The following is a 22,464-nucleotide window of genomic DNA, read 5'->3' as shown; positions in this document are numbered from 1 at the left end:
AGGAGACCTTGGGAATAGGGGTAACACAAGATGTTTACCCTTTAGGCAAAGGAACCTCTGGAACCAAGGATATATACTGTGTGTTAGGATATAACCAAGATTCTTTGCCAATCAAAGAAATTATGCTAAAGTTCTGGAATATATTTGCCATGATGCCTAACACTCTCTCAGTTTTTCAATATTCCGTTAAGGTTAGTTATAGGAGAGGTGCCAACCTTAAGAGCTTGTTTGGGAATGCATCACGAGTTAATAACTTCACACAGCACAAAAATAAGGGTACTTTCAGATGTGGCAGTTGTGCAGAGTTGGATGCTGGTCAATAACAGTGAGTTATTTTCACCAAGCTTGGATAAATTTATTCCTACTGATGGACACCACAACTGTGACTCTAAAAGAATAGTACCCATTGGATATTGTACCATCTGTTATGCATTCTATATAGCAAGACTGACATTGTTTAGTTTGTTTCTTGACCAAATTTAAATTCTAGGTGATACAGCAAGTTCAGATTTCAGAAAGGAGTGGTGATTGGGAAACCAGATTGGAATATCAAGAGATAATGTGGCAAATGTATTTTGATGCCTGTGTAAACCCTGGTTCAAATGACACATATCTGTAGTTCCTGCCTTGAAACTGAAAGCAAACACTTTATAACATCTTTGTTGTCATGTTTAGGAGATTCTATACACTTTTGTAAATAATATGTGTGTACATACATATTTGCAAATATTTGTAAATATTTTTACCAAATTGTGCTGTGCATATGATTGTGTATATACATTAAAACAAGAGTATACGAGTCTATATCACAGCGTTGAACTAACAAAAGTATGCTTGTTGTAATATCGAACCCTAAAGTCTGAAACTCAACAAATCTGAAAACATAGAACAGTGATTTTTTTTCCCATGGAAAAAAATCGCTGTTCCGTGACAAAAAAAAATTATCTTTAAACTTAAACCCCCAATGTGTGGGGCTGTGCCCCCCCCCCTACTTAAATATACCAACTACAAGATCACACCACAGTGGAGGAAATAGCAAAATCCCAAAAACGGCCCACCAATTTTTTTCCCTGGGAAAAAAGTCAATGTGCCGTGGCTTTGTTAGTTTCAACTTTCGGACTTTAGGGTTTGATATTACAACATTCAAACTTGTTTGACGTTGTAATATTGACTGAGTATACAAATTTCTGTGATGTTTCTTTAAATTTTCAAATGCTGTGTAATTTACTTACAGCCAATCACATCAGGTTTTGATTATTTTAACAGTTTTTTTGTGACACTAGAGCATTCTGATGAAGTTTTCATGGGTGAAATGAAAGCGCTTATTTGGTGTGGATATTTTGCATTAAACTTTATACCATATTGGTTTGGCTTGGTTTTGTCTTTGCCTACAGGTGTATGGACCTTTACTGGCTTTCTTTTCTGTACTGCTGTTGCTGTGGAGTTTTGGAATTTTTATTATTTATAGCATTTCCTGTGGTTACTAGTATACCAAGACGGGATCCGGACACATGCTCGACTAGCATATGTCCGAATTACAAAACATCGAACACACATACACGAAAGCACTTAACATCGACAAGCGCTTCTGTGTATGTGTGCCTGTTTTGTAGCTTGGACAACAGTGCAGGTAAGGGAAAATTCCCTTTTCCCCATTGTAGTGCGATCTCGGAGTGAGAATAATAAAGTACGGGGGTGGGGGGTGCAGGGGGGGGCAAAGCTCCCCTGCAGAAACGTAGATTTTTTTTTGAACTACACATACACGGAAGCGCTTTTTGATGTTAAGCGCTTTCAAGTATGTGTGTTTGATGTTTTGTGATTCGGACATATGCTAGTTGAGCATGTGTCCTAGACCCACCAAGACATAGAGCAAGCACAGAGCTCGGCTGTGTTCTTGCAGACACTCGCATACCAGTTTCACCTGGAAGCCACATAAAGATGCACACACACACGCACACGCACGCACACGCACACACACACACGCACACACACACACACACACACACACACACACACACACACACACACACACACACACACACACACACACACACACACGTTACATGGTTCAGCCATGGACCTTAAGGCTCATTTTGCCTCACTGGCCATTTGTTACTTATCCAAATGTCTACCTGCTTCTCTTTTTTACTCACTTACAGTTTCTGTCAGCTTAGGCTTCGTGCCTCCCCCCCGCCCCCCCACAACACCCTGTGTAAGTACAGATCTCTGTGCCCTATCCTTGTTTTCTATCTGTTGTATTCAGGCATACATAAGCTTAGTACATGGGTGCATGGCTGACTTAGTGCTTAATATATTTGTGTTTGTGTTGTTTTGTTATTTTTTGACATATTTTGGTCTTAGAAAGTTACATTTAATAGAATCAAAATAGTTTTTTGCATCAGTAGTTTTAAGAATCTTCTGAGGGCTGTGAAGTCTGAATTTGAAATGTGTCTAATTACTTTCTAAATTCTCTCTTTAATGATGTTCCAGTACAAAAGGATGAGGCCAAACTGGGGACATTTTGTAACCATTAATACTTTTGAGAGGTGTAAATGTGTGGATCTTTGATGCCTGAGGCCTATTACTTGATAGAAGACACATGTATTTACATAAGTCTCTGCTGTCACATGTTAAAGTTATTGTTGTACAAATCACCTACCTTTTACATTACCAAGTAACAACATGCAAAGATATGCCATTCATTTGTATTACCTTGTAAATGCAGTGGTTGCTACAGTTTTAGCTCAGGGCTAAGTCTGTCTGATACTAGGAGTACACAGCCATGACATGGGTAGGTAAAGGCTGTAGAGTTACATGACATCAATGTTACTATATGTATGTATGTAGGATGATGGTTCTAGCCCCATAGGTGGTGAGTGAGTGTGCTATGCATTACCTCTTAGTCAATGTGGGGGGCACATTGAGCATGCCAACATCTGCCTACACCCACAGCATCTGCTCACTCTCCTCTGACTCACCTGTGTGTGGCTGTAGTGACCCTTCCCTTGGTAGTGAGATGTGTGCCCCTTCCCCTTGTTGATCCTGCTGAAGCTGTTTACTCAGGATGATGTTGTGAAGCATGGCACCGATGGTGAAGAGTTTAGTACATATACATGGATTGCACTCCAGAGCTTCCCCAGATGTATCTAGGCACTGGAACAGTGACTTCAGCAGCCCAAACACACACTTTATGATTTTTCTGATTTGACCATGTGCCTCATTATGGCATTGCTCAGAAGGTGTGTGTGTGTGTGTGTGTGTGTGTGTGTGTGTGTGTGTGTGTGTGTGTGTGTGTGTGTGTGTGTGTGTATTTCTGATGGGTGTCATCAGCCATGGTTCCACTGCATAACCTGCATCCCCCAGTAAATAACCCTTTGTGATAGCAACCTTGGTGAACATCTGATGCAGTTGGGAGGTGTGCCAGATATGTCAGTCATGATAACTGCCTGGGTTGCCAGCACACACATTCAAGATGATTCCCTTAGCATTACATATGACTTGGTAGTTAATGGACTGGAAGCCCTTTATAATTCTGTAGACCCCTCCCTGTTCTCCAAGTAGTGCCTTGATTTATATATGTGTACAATGTATGACACCCAGTACATCAGGGTAGTGTGCTATAGCGTAGAACTCTTGCATAATTGTGGCCCTGTCCTCAGGAGTGCAGGGAAAATATATGCGGTCACTGGCATGCTGGAGCATAGCATTCAGGAATTTTTGGAGGATCCTGGATGCTGATGCCTGTTACACCCCCAGCATTTCCCCTGTTCGTCTCTGAAAGGTCACTAGAGCAAAAATTCTTAGTGCTACACATACCTGTGTCTCCAGTGGTATTGGTTCCCCTTGGTTTGCCCTGGGCCTGAGTTGAGGACAACAGAGGTTGCAGAGTTCCTGTAATGTGTCTCTACCTACTTTGTAGCACAATACAATTTTCACCTTATGCTTATTGTGATAAGTTACCTGGGGTCTGAAAACTCTTCTCCTTCTTGGCCATGGTCTATTAGCAGCAGCAGCAGCAGCATAGACTTCAGCCTATTGCATATACACATGAATTAAAACAATAGCAATCCCTAGCATTCTTTCTGTGTAGACTCCTTTCAGTGGCTGTATTCCAATAGATTTTGGAATTCAGAGGGAGAACTAGTACTGAGTCTACATGGTTGCTTTATGACTTGTTGAATAGCTCCTCATCTTACACTGATTGATTACCATACAATTCAGCTGCTTATGGTGTAATCAGCATGCCACAGTGTTTACCATGGTTGAGCAACTCTACACACCATGCAGAGCCCTGACTGAATACAAGACAGTGTGCTACCATGTGCACATTGAGGCCTGAAGCACATGGTCTTAGCAGACTGTGTAGGGTTTACTGAATCTGCTCTCATATGTTTATTTTATAATCCGATAGCTAATCTGATGTGAACAATAATAAGGTTGCTAACAGTATCATGAAATATACACAAGTAAATGCTGAATAAACGTACTTCACTGTGAAGCTGTGCAGTCTTGGAAATTGTGCATGTCCCATGTCAACTCTTACACTAATTTTATAGGTTGTGCAGCTATACTTTGAAGTTTATAGTTCTGCAAATCTCAATACTACAGATGTTTTATGTTCTGTCTTTGCAGCATTTTATTCTGGATGTTTTCTTTAGGTATTTCCAGTTTCAGGATTTTAGCATCAGGATTCTATGCTTCTTTTATGTAGAATGGGGAACTCTCATGGGATTGTGTGATTGTGTGTGTGTGCCTGTATGTTTGTGTGTGTGTGTGTGTGTGTGTGTGTGTGTGTGTGTGTGTGTGTGTGTGTGTGTGTGTGTGTGTGTGTGTGTGTATGTGTGTGTGTGTGTGCGTGTGTGCGTGTGTGTGTGTGTGTGTGTGTGTGTGTGTGTGTGTGTGTGTGTGTGTGTGTGTGTGTGAGTGTGTGTGTATGTATGTGTGAAGGGGCATATTTGAGAATTATTTTTTTCATTTATCCTAAATAAATTTCTTTACCAGTGTGAGATGGCAAGTTTCTGGGCTATATTACCAGATATTGCTTTCTTTCTATTCTACCCTTATTACTACACATTTAAAATGTCTTTCCTTATCATCAATTATTACCACTCAATGCATGACATGAATGGCCACACCTGCTTTGCACTATACATAGTAGCCCATATATTGTATATGTGATGCCTCACCACTAGCCCAGTAATCAAGGAACCTCAATTCTCACCACTGGCAACAGTGGGGAATGTACACACTGGGAGGATGACAAGTACACACACAGTAAAATTCAATTTCCCTTAAGAGCACACAGAGACCACAGTCAGTCTGGGGATGGTTTCTTCATCTTTCTCCAGATCCCCAGTAAGACTCTCCACTGGCACAGCTATAAGGTTGAGATCTCAAATGAGTGGCCAAACCAAGACCTCCAGCACCCCCTCTGTCCAACCAGTGTTTCATGTCCCTGCCCAAGTAGCTGACATGCACATACTTTGAGGTTTGATTTATACAAACACACACACACACACCTGGTAAAGGCTGGTGTAGGTTTACTAGCTATGCCTCCTTCTTCCCAGATCACCTTTGTAGTTTCCACCACCACCAGCCACTGCTTATCAGCTACTTTAAGGCCCTTAGCAAAGGGTGGCCAATCCTACTGTGTAATGTTACTATTAATCCAAATGGTAGTTTGACCAAGTGCAAGGCTATTAGGAGTGGCCCACAGTATCACAAAATAGATATGCAAGTAGTCTAAGAGGTTAAATATCTATAGAAAGACCAGCCACAATTGAAATGTTTAAATATATTTAATAATTTAATAATCACAGGAAATATTTAAAACAACATTGCAGGACATTCTCAAATAAATAAAGAAAAACGTCTAAATTAAGCTCAGCTATATTCCTGACTATATCTAAAATAAATTACTGTATACTATAAACTTACCATTACAGCAAGGCAATTGTGATGAATGGATCTTATAGCTGATGTTGTTGTCAGGTCAAAGACAAAATACATAATGCACAGTCCCTCTCTCAAAGAGTTCTTAAATTAATATCAAATATTACTACTGGGATACTTGCAGCATGACATCACTTTTTGTAACCTGACTTCAGTTCCCAGGCTCAAAAATAACTATTGCCAGAAACTGATAGCATTTAGCATCTCCCTGTGAAAACACATAGCCTTCAGGTGTTTGCAACTGCTGGAAGACATAAAACAATAAAACACTTACACAACAATGCAGAAGGCTCCCATAGTTTTTAAACATCCTGTCTCCTTGCTGCACTGAAACTGAAAGATAATGTCTCTTTTATGGCACAGTTATAAAACAATTTAATTTCAGCTATTTTACTGAAGTTTTGCAAGTTAACCTTCTATGTACCAGTTCCCACTGATAAAACATACACATTTACACAATTACAATAGTTTATATACATTTCTGTTCTTTTCCAGTAGGATACACTGTGGATACAGCTCTAAGCTCAATACTGTACAAACTCTTTTCACACACTCTTCTGTACCAGCAGTTTGATATACACATAACATACAGTTCTAATACATTTGTAACACAAGCATATGAATCATGTTGACATTTACAACTGACATATAATTATTTATAAAATTCCAGATAGCTGGGCTGGCAGTGTCTCCTTCTGTCACACTTCTATATAAATCATATTAATATTCACAAATGCCATATAATTATTTACAAAATTCCACTGAGCTGAGCTGGCAATATTTCCTTTTGTGACACTTCTCCCTGCCTCTTGGATACTCAAGCTAGTTTTTCAAGTGACTCTTGAGAAATGTTGCTTGAGAGGGTGAGCCTATCTGGGAATACACTACCCCATGCCCTGTCTTGACATTCCAGCTGCCTTGGCATTGCTGACCCCAGTACAGTGCTGCACTGTCCTATCATATGCCTGCAACCCTAGGCTCCACCATAGTAGTTTGGGATTTGGCTGGTTGGCTCCCTGCAGCCAAAGATCCCCTCAGACTCCTCCTGCCTTCTACTGCAAATACTTAGCACCAGGACCTCCCTATCATGGTAAGGTTTCATTATGGTAACATCATACAGTTTATGCCCCTGCCTCCTGCCTACCAGTTCTACCAAGTAGTTAACATCACTGACCTTCCTTACCACTTTGAAGTGTCCCTCCCAAACTGCCTTCTGCTTGTTGTGTCTGACAGGAATGAGAACCATTACTGCTGCCCTACAGCATACTCTCTAGCTTGAGCATTCCTATCATACCCAACGTTTTTCTACTGCCGGGCTTCTGCCAGGTTCTCCTGGGCTAAGCCCATGAGTTCCTTTAGCCTTGTCTTGAGGTTTAGGACATATGCCATGACAGACTCTTTGTGGGATTCACACTCACCCTCCCACTCATCTCAAATCAAATCTAGAGGTCCCACCTAGCTCTATGCCCATACAGCAAATCGAAGGGTGAAAACCCTGTGGATTTATGGGGCACCTCCCTGTAAGCAAACAACAGATAGAGAAAATATTTGTCCCATTCCCTCTTGAACTGGTCTGCACATGTCTGTAGCATGGTCTTGAGGGTACAGTTTAACCTCTCAACAAGACCATTAGTCTGGGGGTGGTAGGGGGTGTTCTTTAGGTGCTTCACCCCATAGTGCTTCCACAGACAAGCCAGCAGGTCTGACATGAAATTGGCACCTCTATTATTCAGTATTTCGTTTGGGAAACCTACTCTGCTGAAAATCTCTAACATAGCATTTGCCACCTTTTCTATCTCAATGGAGGATAGAGCCACCACCTCAGGGTATCTGGTAGCATAATCTACTACCACTATGATATACTTCTTCCCTGTGGAACTTGGGTACTCAGAGGCCCCAAATTATCCATAACTGCCCTCTGAAATAGCTCTTCAATCACAGGAAAAGACATCAAAGGAGCTCTCACCTTGTCTCCTGCCTTGCCTACCTTTTGACATTGCTCGCAGGTCCTGCAGTACACTGTTACATCTCTGGAAATCCCAGGCCAATAAAAGTTTTGCATAATATGTCTATTTGTACATTTTCTGCCCATATTTTCTACAACAGGAATATCATAGACTATGGCTAGAAATGTCAAATGGTAGGCTCTTGGCACTACCAACTGCTGTATTCTCTCACTCTCTAGCCCTCCCACCTCAAGGGGTCCACTCTCTATACAGTAACCCTTTGTCCCAGAATTCAGATTGTTCTTTTCCTTGACAATCAGGTGCCTCAATGGCTACCTCCCTCAGGCCTTGTAATGTAGGGTCTGAGAGCTGAGCCTGTCTCAACTCTCTCTTTGTAATGATTCCTAGCTCCCCTTCCACAGGAAGTCTGGTATTCTCTGACAGCTATGCCTTACTGTCAGCCTGGGTAGTACTACTCACCTCTGCTCTTGCAGTCACTTTGTCCAAGGGAACATCAGTACCCACAAGCAGCTGTGGCTCACCTTCAGTCTCACTGCAACAGGGTAGTGCCGTCTCTGAAGTAACCACCACACCAGTCCTGGCTTCAAGTCTGAGTTCTGTCTGGGTCTCCTCCAGGCTACCAGACCCACATGCTTGTCTCCAAGCCTAACTGCATGTCACTGCATGCACACAAGGTATTGAATTATCAAAATAATTCCCTATCAGGAAATCTGCAAGGATATCCTCAAACACAACTACTTGCTGGCTTCCTTTTCCACCCTCCCAGTCAAGGGGAACCCTATCCAAAGGTATTTGGAATGGGGTCCTTCCTAAAGCTCTGACTGGAGTAGACTGCCCAAGCAAGTAGTGCTCTTCTTTAACCATTGCAGGCTTCACAATGGTTAGGTCGGAGGCTGTGTCTCTCTTAGAAGTGGCCTCTTTCCCATTTACTAAGATATGATATAACCTCTTGTGGTAGTTTGGTACCCATGTTGTCTCGAGAGAACTTACTGCTGGCATTCTGTCATTCCCACTTTCTGGCTGTCCCACCTTTTGTTCCCCACCTTGCCTCAGTGGTTATCTATTGACTACATTTCCCCACTAATTGCATTTAAAGCATTTAATCCTTGGTCCTAGAGATGTACCTGCATGAATGGCTTCCCCTGCTACTGGCAGACTCTTTTGAGTGATTTAGGCTGCCCAACATGGGTTCCCTTACACCCATGAACAGCACTGGGTATCTTTTTCCTGTGCAGTGAAGCCCTGCTTGCTAGGTATAAGTCTTCCTTCTTCCCCAACTCATCTGCAGTATTGCATTGTCACAGATGTTCATGTTCTCAGGCAAAGTGCTAAGGGCTTGTTCCCTCACCAAAAGGTCTGCCCGCCCTTTAAAAGTGGTTACTTGACATACACTCACCCACCTGTGAAAATAAGTGCTTAGTTCAGTAATATATTCACACACACTTTCATCTGCCTTGCATCTATGCTCATGAAACTTTTTTCTATATGCTTTAGGTGTTAACTTAAAACACTCTAAAAGCCAGTTTTTAACAGTATTATAATTTAAGCAATCAGTATCAAACAATTTAGTAGTAGTAGTTGCAGCTTTACCATAAAGTAAGGGTGTCAGGAACCATACCCATAGCCCTTGATCAGCATTGTACTGTTTACACACCCTTTCAAACATATGAATGAAACTATCAAAATGATCCCCCTCTGTAAAGTGTAGAAGAAAATTACTGACCTTTTTTGTTTCTGTGGTTCGGTTACTCCCCTGAGTAACCCTGAGAGTCAGCATCTACTTCTCATGTTGCCTCTGCCTCTCATTCTTCTCAGATTCCAGATATCACAGTTTCTCATTTTCCTCAGCCTGCAGATGTTTCAGTTTCTCTGCTGCTTCTATTTCCAACTGCTTGGCCTCCATTTCAATTGTATTTAACTCCAGACAGATTTTTAAGTCCTCTGTGGAAAGGTTGAACTTTATTTATTTTATTTATTTATTTATTTATTTTACATTTGTTGACCGGGCTAGTCTAGCTGGATACATGTCCATTTTCAGTAGAGGCCCGGGGAGAAAAGCTCCACAGATAAGAGTATACAGGATACATTTACAAGTGGTATAGAGTAGTATAACATACATATCACAGGAAAAGACATTGGTATAACATATTTGTAAAATAACAATCAGAATATTATATAGATAAGACTAAGGTTGGCGATAAGTTGAAGCCGTGGGGGCAGGTTTCCATTTTTTGAGAGTTGTACATATCCAAGGCCAGTCTGGTTGTCCTCCAGATTGCTGATCTCTGATACAGCTGTGCCAAACGCTGCAATCATTTCTGCTTTAGTCAGGTTGGCATGCACCAGTCCTTTAGCCTGGCACATCTCAGACAGCTGGCTCCTTTTCAGCTTGCCATACTCCTCTGCCGACATCATTGCCTGCTCTCCCTGACTAACTAAGCTAAGAAAAGAAATAAAACTATTGTGACTGAATGTTCACTGTGTGGCTGATTGAGAGTACAAACACCTTCCTTAGTGACCACTGTTTACAGGCTACAGGAATCCAATATCCAAACAACTGAATCCTAATATCTGAATATCTCACACAATTAATATGTGATGTGGAAATTGCACCACTGCCCACCAATAACTATGTGATGTGGATATCCAGCCACTGCCCACCAATTAATATGTGATGCCCCACCACTGGCCCAGTAGTCAAGGAGCCTTAATCCTCACCACTGGCAACAGTGGGGAATGTACACACTGGGAGGATGACAAGTACATACACAGTAAAGTGCAATTTCCCTTAAGATCACACAGAGACCACAGTCAGTCTGGGGCTGGTTTCTCCCTCTTTCTCCAAATCCCTAATAAGACTACCCACTGGCACAACTATAGGGTTGAGATCTCAGCTAAATGGCCAAAACAAGACCTTCAACATCCTCTCTGCCCAACCAGCGCTTCATGTCCCTGCTCAAGTAGCTGACACACACACACACTTTCAGGTTTGATTTAAACACACACCACACACACACACACACACACACACACACACACACACACACACACACACACACACACACACACACACACACATACACACACACATGCACAGCTGGGAAAGCTGGCACAGGTTTACTTGTTATGCCCCCTTCTGCCTAGACTATAAGGTCATTTCCACTGCCACAAGCCACTATTTATCAACTACTTTAAGGCCTTTAACAAAGGGTGGCCAATCCTTCTGTGTAATATTACTATTAATCCAAATGGTAGGTTGACCAAGATCAATGCTGGTAGTAGTGGCCCACAGTGTCACCAAATCGATATGCAAGCAGTCTAAGAGCTTAAATATCTCTAGACAGACCAGAACAAAACAATACTAAATATGTATTCACAGTGACTTCAGAGTTCAAAATCACAGGAAATATTTAAACCAATGTTGCTGGACAGTCTCAAATAAATAAAGAAAAACATATAAGGTAAGCTCAGCTAAATTTCTGACTATATCTAAAATAAATTATTCTACCCTAGAAACTTAGAATTACAGCAAGTAAGTATGGTGAATGGATTTTCTAACTGATGTTGTTGTCAGGACAAATGAAAAATACAAAATGCACAGCAACTCTCTCAGAGAGTTCTTAAATTAATATCAAATATTACTTCTGGGATGCTTGCAACATGACATCACTTTTTGTCACGTGACTTCAGTTCCCAGGCTCAGAAACAACCATTGCTAAGACACTGCTAGCATTTAACATCTCCATATGAAAATACATAACCTTGAGATGTTTGCAACTGCTGGAAGACATAAAACAATAAAACACTTACACAACAATGCAGAAGGCTCCCAAGTTCTAGACATCCTCTGTCTGTGCTGCACTGAAACTGAAAGATGATATCTCTTTTATGACACAGTTATAAAACAATTTAATTTCAACTATTTTACTGAAGTTTTACAAATTAACCTTCTGTGTGCCAGTTCCCACTGTTTAAACATATACATTTTCCACAATTACAATAGTTTATATCCATTTCTGTTCTTTTCCAGTAGGGCATACTGTGGATACATCTTTAAACTCAGTACTGTACAAACCCTTTTCACAGAGTCCTCTGTAACAGCAGTTTGATATACACATAACATACAGTTATAATACATTTGTAACACAAGTATATGAATCATGTTGACATTTACAACTGACATAATTATTTGCAAAATTCCAGATAGCTGGGCTGGCAGTGTCTCCTTCTGTCACACTTTTATATAAATCATATTAATGTATATGTGTGTGTGTGTGTGTGTGTGTGTGTGTGTGTGTGTGTGTGTGTGTGTGTGTGTGTGTGTGTGTGTGTGTGCACTCCTGAGCAGGTAAGAGTGTGCATGTGCATCCCATGATAGACTGGCATCATATCCAGCATTCACTTCTCTGCCTTGCACCCACTGATTGATGAGGAAGGCTCTGTCTCCTTCTTCACCATGAAATGGTAGAGGAGGATCCATAAACGAGTGAAAAATAATACACAATTTTAAGACTTTAAATAAAGTTCATTCAATAATTTGCCCATTTCACAGTGCCATTGTCAGTATATGTGGCTTTCAACAATTAAAACGTTTTCTTTTATTCAAATACTTATGAACTTTATACACAAAAACAAATAAAATTATATACAAAATCATAACTAAACTATGAATTCAACTCACACATTGTACTTTAAAAATATGTTATAAAAGAAAGAAACTTCAGCTGATTGTTACTTGTATTTTACAAATAAAGATTTAAGCTTTGTCTAATATTTAAATTTTGATTTAGAATCAGATGTTCTTAATTCAATAAAACTTATTTCATTATGACATACAACACTGGCAACATTAATAAACTCTGAAACATTTGGTGAGATAGATTTTTTACAGGCTGATTAACTTCCAGATTATAGCCAGAAGTGTCCAAAACAAAGGGTATTCAGAAGTATTGATACATGAAGAAAACTAAGCATTAATAATGAAAAAGGATTTCAATATTACACTTATTAAATAAAATTAAAAGTCTTTAATCTTATTCCCAAATGAGGATTTTTTTCACATGTAGAAAATATGTACCTAGTCTGCAGATAAATATTTTTATATCTTCAAAAAATAATATATTTAGTATTATAAGTTTTATGAATTTTATGAGTAAGAAAGATTCTGTTTAATTATTTCCATATAAAGATGGCTACAGTCATTCCACTCCACAAAGGAGGAGCATCTACAGACCCTGAGAACTATCGGCCCATTAGCCTGACAAGTCTGATATGCAAAGCTATGGAGCACATCATCATAATAATAAACAAGAATTTAGGGAATCTCCATACTCTGGATACACACAGTTTGGTTTTGTGAAGGGTAGATCATGCCTGCTCAACTTGGTCGACTTCTTTGAGTCAGTCACCAGAGTTGTGGATGAAGGCAAGGTGGTTCATACAGCCTACCTTGATCTGGGCAAAGCTTTTGATACCATTCCCCACTCAGGAATCATAGAAAAACCTCACTAAGTTTGGCATCAACCCCTATATCACTAGGTGGGTTGCAAACTGGCTCACAGATAGAACCCACAGTGTGAAAGCAGCTGATAACAAGTCAGACTGCTGAATAGTCATGAGTGGAGTCCCATAGGGTTCGGTCCTGGGTCTTCTCCTGTTTAGTATCTACTTCTTTGAAGTCCAGGCCAAGATGAAGGGGCTCTGGCTGACAAAGTTTGCAGGCAATTGCAAGCTGAGAGCTATTATTAACTCCCCAAGTGGTGTTGACATCTTACAGAATGGCCTCACTGAGACCAATGACTGGTGTCAGAACCATGGCCTTAAGCTCAATGCCAAACAAATGTGTCGTCATCCCCTTTGGGAAAAACCTGGTTACCATGAATTACCACATTGATGGTAGTTCACTGAACACAGGATGCATTATAAGAGATCTGGGAACACAGGTTGACAGCAACCTCTCTTTTGATCACCACATTGCCACTGTGGTCAGAAAGTCCTTCTCTGTGGCACATTTCATTACTAAGGGTTTTGCATACAGGAAGATAGAGGTCATTGTCTCCCTCTACTCTTCCATCATTAGTACAATCATCGAGTACAATGCCTCATTTGCACCTGCAACAACTGGAGAGGCTGCAAAAGTACCTCACAAAGAGGATCTTAGGCCTTAAACACTTGTCCTACATGGACAGGCTCAAAAAACTCCAACTATTCTTTGTTTCATATCACCTACTTAGAGGCGATCTCTGCTTGACTTACAAAGCCGTGTCTGACCCAGATCTTTTAGAAATGCTACATTTAAAGAAATCCCAATCTTTCCACACCACACGCTCCAGAGATCTCAACCTCATTACCTCAATTAACAGAACATGCCAGAGGGACAGGTTTATAACCCAGAGACTGCCCATGCTATGGAACATACTTTCTATACATGTCAAGCAGAGCACCTCGCTGAGCCTCTTCAAGAGAAATCTTCATGAGTGGATGGGAAACAGAAAATTCACCTGGGGATAACTCCAGTGGCTCTACTCGACATGGCAACTGAGAACTAAGGTTGCGTGGCACTATGCCAGCTTAATCCTATGGCTAGGCTTGTAAAGGCCCCAGGGCCATTAGCCTAGTACATACATATGAACCTATGAAGTAATACTAGTTGTAGCTAAACCAACTGATTTTAAAAATTAGCTGTTTACAATGATTATTATTATTAATATCATCCAAATTACACTGATCAATGAAATGCCAAAAGAAAAAAATAAAAGAGATATATGTAGTGAATATGTGTACATAAAGCAATGTATAAAAGTACATCTTAATTCAAAACCAAAATTGTAGAAATAAAAATGTAAAAATTAAAATATAAGAATATATAAAAAAATATAAATAGCATATGAATACATTACACACATCGGCATATAAAACTATAAGAAAAGCTAAAAAACACTATGAAAGCTGAGGAGTATATTATATGTTGTATGTTAAAAAACTTGTCTGTGTACTACAGATAAATTCCTAAAATTGAATAAAAATACACTATCATAAATATAATATAATCTATCACATTTCAAAGTTGTAAATAAACATATCTAGAGTGTCTATACTGGTAGATCTCATATCACTTAATATTTCTACGTCTCCTTAGCCTAGGTTTCTGTACTGGTATATTATATGTTGTACATATATCTCTTTTATTACTTTTTATATTTCCCTTTTAAATATGTAATTGATGTTTTAAAATTGGTTGATTGATATGCCTATATATTGAGCAACCTTATGTCTGCATTCATTAAAGTGACCTGAAGAAACTATGTTTAGCGAAAGCGCTTGTCCATTGCAATAAAATGTTTGTGTGAACCACAGAATTCTACTCTATGCTTTATTTGGATATATTTTGGCATTTTTGGAGTATCCAGAGCAACTTATCTATAGACTGTCCAGCTTCACTCCTTTCCATTAACTGGTGTGCTTATTATTTATAGTAAGTGATAGTATTTGTAAAATATTAATTTTTAAAGATAAAGAATTAAAAAAAAAATCATACTTTATCAGCTGACAAGAATTGAAGCATCTTATATGTGAGTGCAGTAATTCTTAATAAATCAAGATAAAAGTCAATTAAAAAAAAACTAAGATATGTATGTGGGTATATCATGTTACTGTTAGTGTAAACAAAAATGCTTGACAATGCAATTGTAATTCTTAAACCTTTCTGCAGACAAATGTATTGTCTAGCAGTTGAGTGCCTGATTGTTCCTAATTAGTAGACCTGTATTTTCATGTTCCAATGTGACTACATGAAAAGATGCCAATATTAGTCTGCAAGTTTAGTAAGCCGTAAATTCATTGGGGATTAATTCAAGGGGACGCTTATATTATAGCTAAAGCATTTGACATTTGATAAATATATCCTCTCAATGATGCGTTCTATCTAGTCATTAACTATAAAACAACTTTTCTATATATAGTCATAAAGCAATTACCAGGATAAATAATACTCTTGCAGTGCATGGATCACCATAGCTATCCTCTTATGTTAGAGGAAAAACAAGCTTCTTAAACACCTTTTTGACATAATAAAGGTGTTACCCCATAGTTTAAATACATTTTGTCTATTTACTGCAAAATGGGTTAGGAATTTTAACCTGTAACATTTTCATACATAATAGTTTAAATCTTAGCAGCTTCCATTATTTTGATATGTTCTCCAGTATACTTTTATTCAGTCATAAGATTAAATTACTGGTGTTAAGTAAGTCAAAATTATATCTCCAGCACTTATTGTCAGCAGATAAACTCACTGGTTAAGTGTCAGTCTAAGCTGTAACAGTTAATATGTGATATACATAGATATTTGCTTTAAAAATGTGGTCAAGTGCACTGCAGTTTTACCTCTGTACTGTGTCAGTTTTGATTATACAAAGTCCCTCTGAAAGTTGATAGAAGTGTTAACAACAAAATAATCAAGTAACAACATTATAAGTAGTCTCTTTGATAAGGGAGATGTCTAAATTGTGATCTTGTTGTCTCCAGCCATGGAAATTATCTTTGAAAAGCTGAAAAATGCAATCAGAGGAACATATTTAATGTCTACTAAAGAAATATTAATATACTTGTACATTGTATTGCATTTCAGTTTATGTTAAACATGAAATATGATGTGATTTCAGAACTATTCATGTTTTTATTCAAATATGACTTTGCAAATATTAATTTAAGCACTGGTTTTGGACTTGAGTAGTCTAAAACAATTGCACAACAATGGTATTGTATTATACAGTAATGTCAGTAAATAGTTTTCAACAGATGTATGAAATATACAGTTATAGATTTTAACATTATGTTTATTATTACCCTAAATTATTTTGAAATGATACTACCTTAATCAAAATATTTGTACCTTTTTGAAACCTGATTAGAAATAAGTATTACTGAATTACAATAAAATGAGTAAAGAATATATGTATATATTTTAGCTGATTAGATTATCTTACTATATTATTCAATTATCTTTATTTAAAAACTAAGAGGATAAGAGAAACTGATCCAAATATTATTTGTGAGGGTAGAAAGTTTGTTTGGTTAGATTCACTAACCAAACAAAGAGGTATATTACCTCATAGTGATAGGGAATGGTTTTTAAGGTTAAGAATTACATGTTTGGAAGTTCTTTTTTTTTTTTTTTTTTTTTTGTTTTTTTTATTCTATCACTTTGGTGTCGCTCAGAAAAATGCAAAAATCATACAAGAAAAACTTTTTGAATTCTGTATTCAAGATGGAACTAAGAATAAACAATATTTACATAAACTCACACATAAAACAAACTCAAAACTAGGAAATGAAATGTTTATCCATAAATGTTAATGGTCTAAATAATAGTAATAAAAGGAGAAGCCTATTCAAGTACATAAACTTACATAAACCACAAATAGTCTTTTTACAAGAGACACACTTATTAGATAAAGATATAAACAACTTAAATATTAATAATTGCACAGTACTAATAAACTCTCAATACAAAACAAAAAAAAGAGGAGTAGGTATACTACTTCGCAACTCAATTATAACACCTAAAATAATCACTACTCATCAAGATACATCAGGTATGCTTTGTCTAGTTTCAATAGAGTTAAATAAGAGAATCTATATGTTAGTAAATCTATATTGGATCCCAGGACTAGGATTAAAAACAGTTAAACAGCATTTTGAAGAGATAATTCATTTAACTAAGGGTAGCCTGATATTGGCAGGAGACTTCAACTGTATAATGAATGAAAATGATACAGATTCTAAATCCAAAAGAAGAAAACAACCTATCTCTAAAGCACTATCAAAATTTATAGATACATTGTATTTAAAGGATATAAATGAATTTGCAGAACCAGACTCACTAATCTTCACATTTTATTCTCATAGATATAAAACTAACTCTAGAATTGATAGAATATATGTTGCCAATGACCTAATAACAAAAATCGACAAAGTCAAAATCATAAATTGTCCCTTATCTGATCATAATGCCATAGTCTTTGAGATAGAGCTTACACCATTTTATTCAAATCCCATTACTAGGATACCTTCCTATATCGCAAAATTGACAGATTTCAAAGAATTTTATGAAGAAACAATCAAAAACTTTCTAGATATAAATTACACAGAAGATATTTCAGAAATATATGTCTGGGATTCATTAAACACAGTTACATATGGGAAGATATTATCCTGGTACATAAATAAAAGGAAGTTATGGAATAAAGATATGCTAGACTTACAAAACAAAGCAGATACATTGAAACTGGAAATACAAAAGGGTAATGCTACTCAAGTTCAAGAACTTACACAAATCAATAAGAAGTATACAGAATTGCTACATCATAAGATTATGATTAACTTAGAAAAGATAAAACTAAACTCATACTCTACTAATTCAGCACACCTGAGATACTTAACTAATAGAACAAAAAAATAATTAAATCTAAGCAAATAAAAGAAATATTTATTCCTAATACTAACAAAAGAGTTACGAAACTAAATGATATTTTAGAAGCATTCAGACTCCAATTTAACACTGATAATTCCATAAATACTCAAGATACACCTACTAAGGATATAAAAAATACTTAGAAAACAATATTCATATTAAATTAACACAAGAACAAATAGACATTATAAACAAACCAATCAATATGACAGAATTAAAATCACAAATTAAAAAGCTCAAGACAAATAAAGCACCTGGCCCAGACAATATGCTACCAGAAATGTATAAATTAATACCCAATCAAGCCATATCTTTATTATTAAAAGTATATGATATAGCCAATAAAGATTTCAATATACCACCCTCTTGGAAATATTCATTGATATCCCCAATTATCAAAATAGATAAAGATGAGAAGCAGTGTTCCTCATATAGGCCAATATCATTACTCAATATAGACTATAAGATGTTTATGGCTATATACGCAGATAGGATCAAACACTTTCTTCCTTTCTTAATTCACAAAGATCAAACAGGTTTTATTAAAGGAAGAAATACTTCAGATAATATTAAAAGAATACTAACATTAATAGATTATAGCAAACATAAAGTCCTAGATTTAAATGTAATCTCATTAGATATTAATAAAGCTTTTGATTCGGTTAACTGGAACTTTCTTTCACTAGTTTTAAAAGAATATAACTTTCCTTCTAATTTTAATAATCTTATCCAAATACTATATGAAAATCTACTGCATATGTTAAACTGGGATCATATAGATCAGGCCCTATAACAATCAAAAAGGGAACTAAACAAGGTTGCCCTTTATCACCATTGTTATTTGCATTACTCATAGAACCCTTTGCAAATCAAATCAGATCAAACAATAACATAAAGGGCATTTGTATTAATAAAATGTTAAACCTTAAAATTCAACTCTTTGCTGATGACATACTATTAACTCTCTCAGATGCAAATGAGTCTTTGAATACTCTATTTAACTCCATGAATAAATTTCAAAATATTTCAGGCTTAAAATTTAATGAAAACAAAACTAAAATTATGCCCTGTAATTGTAAAAATAAATAATAATATAAACAAAAGATTTTCCAAATATATAGTAACAGAAAGTAAATTATTATATTTGGGAATAAATCTACTCAATGAATTAACAGATTCTCTAATATTTAACTATAATAAAATACTAGACAAAATAGAACAAACAATTGGTTACTGGAATAAATATATCTTTTCAACAACAGATTATATCTTATTAAAATAATCATATTTCCCAAAATATTATACTTAATGCAAAATTTTTCATTGCCACCTCCAAAATATATTATTCAAAGATACAATAAACTAATTTTAAATTTTCTGTGGTTTCCAAATAAACCCCGTATAGCCTTAAATAAACATTTGCCAGATTGGGAAGATGGTGGAATTAATTTACCGGATATTGATTTATATATTACCTCATCTGTTATTAAAAACATAACACTATGGTTAAATAATTCATACACACCTATATGGAAACAAGCCCATGAGCAGATTTACATAGAAATCAATTATAATCACATACAAGACAACTTAACAGTAATACCATCACCTCTTATATGGATGTTAAAAGATTATTTTTTAGGGAAAAGGAATAATATTAAAAAATTGCCATCAAACTATGTAAGCTCTACACTTTCAGTATTCAAAACATATATAAACAAAATACCAAATATTAATTCTTGGATTTTTCTTATTTTCCCTATAGCTTTTACACCAAATATTCTAGATACATTCCAAATATCTAAAATAAATATACTTAAAGGAGAAACATTACTCTTTTGGCATCAACTTATAGAGAAAGGGAACATTCTAACAAATGAACAGATAATTTATAATTATAATATAAATAAAGACAATTGGCTATTTTTACAAAATCTAAGGCATTTTCTTATAAATAAAATAGAAAACTCATTGAATACCTTATTCTTATCACAAAACAGCCTTATCAGGGTACAGGCTATTTGTCTAATATCTATAAAAGTGTTAAAAAAACAAAAAACTATCATGAAAAATCATACTGGGATTATTATACTTTAATAAATAACCATCCTCCAGTTGAAGAAGAAAAAAGTAATATTCTAAAATCTTCCAAATTTTCTACATTATCAAAATACTGGCAATTATTCACTTGGAGATATCTACACAGAAGTTTCTATACACCACATAGGTTAGCCAAAATGTATTCTGTTGAAGATCAATGTTGGAGATGCCATACCAAGATAAAAGCAGATTGGCAGCATGTTTTTTATGAATGTATATGTCTCAATATGTACTGGAAATCCATTAACTATTTTTTTCAGACTATTTATAATGATAATTTTCAATTAACAAAGTCTTTAATTTTATTCAACTCTCCTTTTCCAAACTGTGTACCAAAAAAAGACACTAAAATCTTATGGTCGCTATTGGCAATTTCACATAAAATCATAACTATACACTGGAAAAATGAGGCTTCGCCTACGTTCAAGGAATTTGAGACTTTAACAACAACAGTTGCTCACATGGAAATATTAACAGTGAAGAACAGAACTAAAAGATCTACTTCTTACTATTACTCTTGGATGAAAGTACTGGAAATACTCGAAAAGATCGAAGAAGATATATCATCTTATGTTTCTAACTATATAATATAGAATTTCAATGTTATTTACATAGACACCAATGTAAATAGTTATATAATGGTTTGAAGTTAGTAATGTTTTAGAATTGTAAATATGTTATTTATCTTTATTTCATGTAATGTTTAACACATCTTATTTGAAATAATAAAAAAAAATATTTAGTGAAAAAAACTAAGATAAAAAACTGCTAACTCTATAAACTTTGCTAGAATAAAATAATAATAAAAATCATGCAAGTATTTTATAAGAAGAGTTTGCAGACAATATGAAATGAATAAAGATGAAATGTAATTGCCTCCATAAAAGACACAAAAGTCAATTCAGAGGATTTGGATAGATGGACTTCATCAAATGAAATGCATGATTTTCCTATTAGATTTGCATATATATATATATATATATATATATATATATATATATATATATATATATATATATACAGATCATGAAGTTATATGCGACAAACATCCTAGATTTAGTACTAAATCACATTTTTGTAATATAATCTAAAGTAAACAATAAAAAAACATGGCCTTAACCACAAGATAATTTTGAAACATATGAGTCTAATAAATTAGGAATATTTGGGAAATGTGACTGTTTGAGGCAGCACAATAGTACAGCAGTTAGCAATATTGCCTTACAATATTTCCTTTTTCTTTTTTTCTCAGCTGAAATGTTTGTGTTTTGTATCTGCATGCTTTACTTATGTCCCTGTTAAGCTTTTTTCTTTGTCTCCAGTGTCTCTATACATCTTAGAAAGATGCAGATAAGTGAATTAGTGAGCATCTGAATTGATCATAGGTGTGTGCATGTGTGTGTGTGTGTGTGTGTGTGTGTGTGTGTGTGTGTGTGTGTGTGTGTGTGTGTGTGTGTGTATGTGTGTGTGTCTGTCTGTCTAAATGTAGCCTGATTACTTATCCTTCCTTTAAACTAAGTAATAAATGCATTTTCAAGCTGTCACACTAATGATAAAAAAAGACATACTGGGGTACATTTTATGATTAAACTAATAAAATAAATATCTGAAACATGTATAAAATAGACCTGAAATACATATTCATAGGATCATGGGATCACAGCAAGTTACTAGACTACTGGCCCTGAGGCCCTTATAAGCCCAGCCAATAAATTAGTCCATGTTCCCACAAGTCAACACCTGATGACAATGTCCAGCAGGGACACAGGTGGAATCCCAGGGGTGCATTTTCTATTTCCCATCCAGTCATCCAGGTTCCTCTTAAAGTGGGATAATGAAGTCCTCTGCTTGATGTGGAGAGGGAGTATATTTCACAGATGAGGGAATCTCTGGGACACAAATCTATCCCACTAGCAAGTCCTATTGATGTCATAGATCAAGTTGAGGTTTTGCATGTCGGTCATGCAAGTG

This window comes from Protopterus annectens, chromosome 15.part0, assembly GCF_019279795.1.
Source record: "Protopterus annectens isolate FY-2018-M chromosome 15.part0, PAN1.0, whole genome shotgun sequence".
Classification (NCBI taxonomy): Eukaryota; Metazoa; Chordata; order Ceratodontiformes; family Protopteridae; genus Protopterus; species Protopterus annectens.
The sequence above is the reverse complement of the archived record's forward strand: the minus strand, read 5'-3'. Positions refer to the sequence as shown.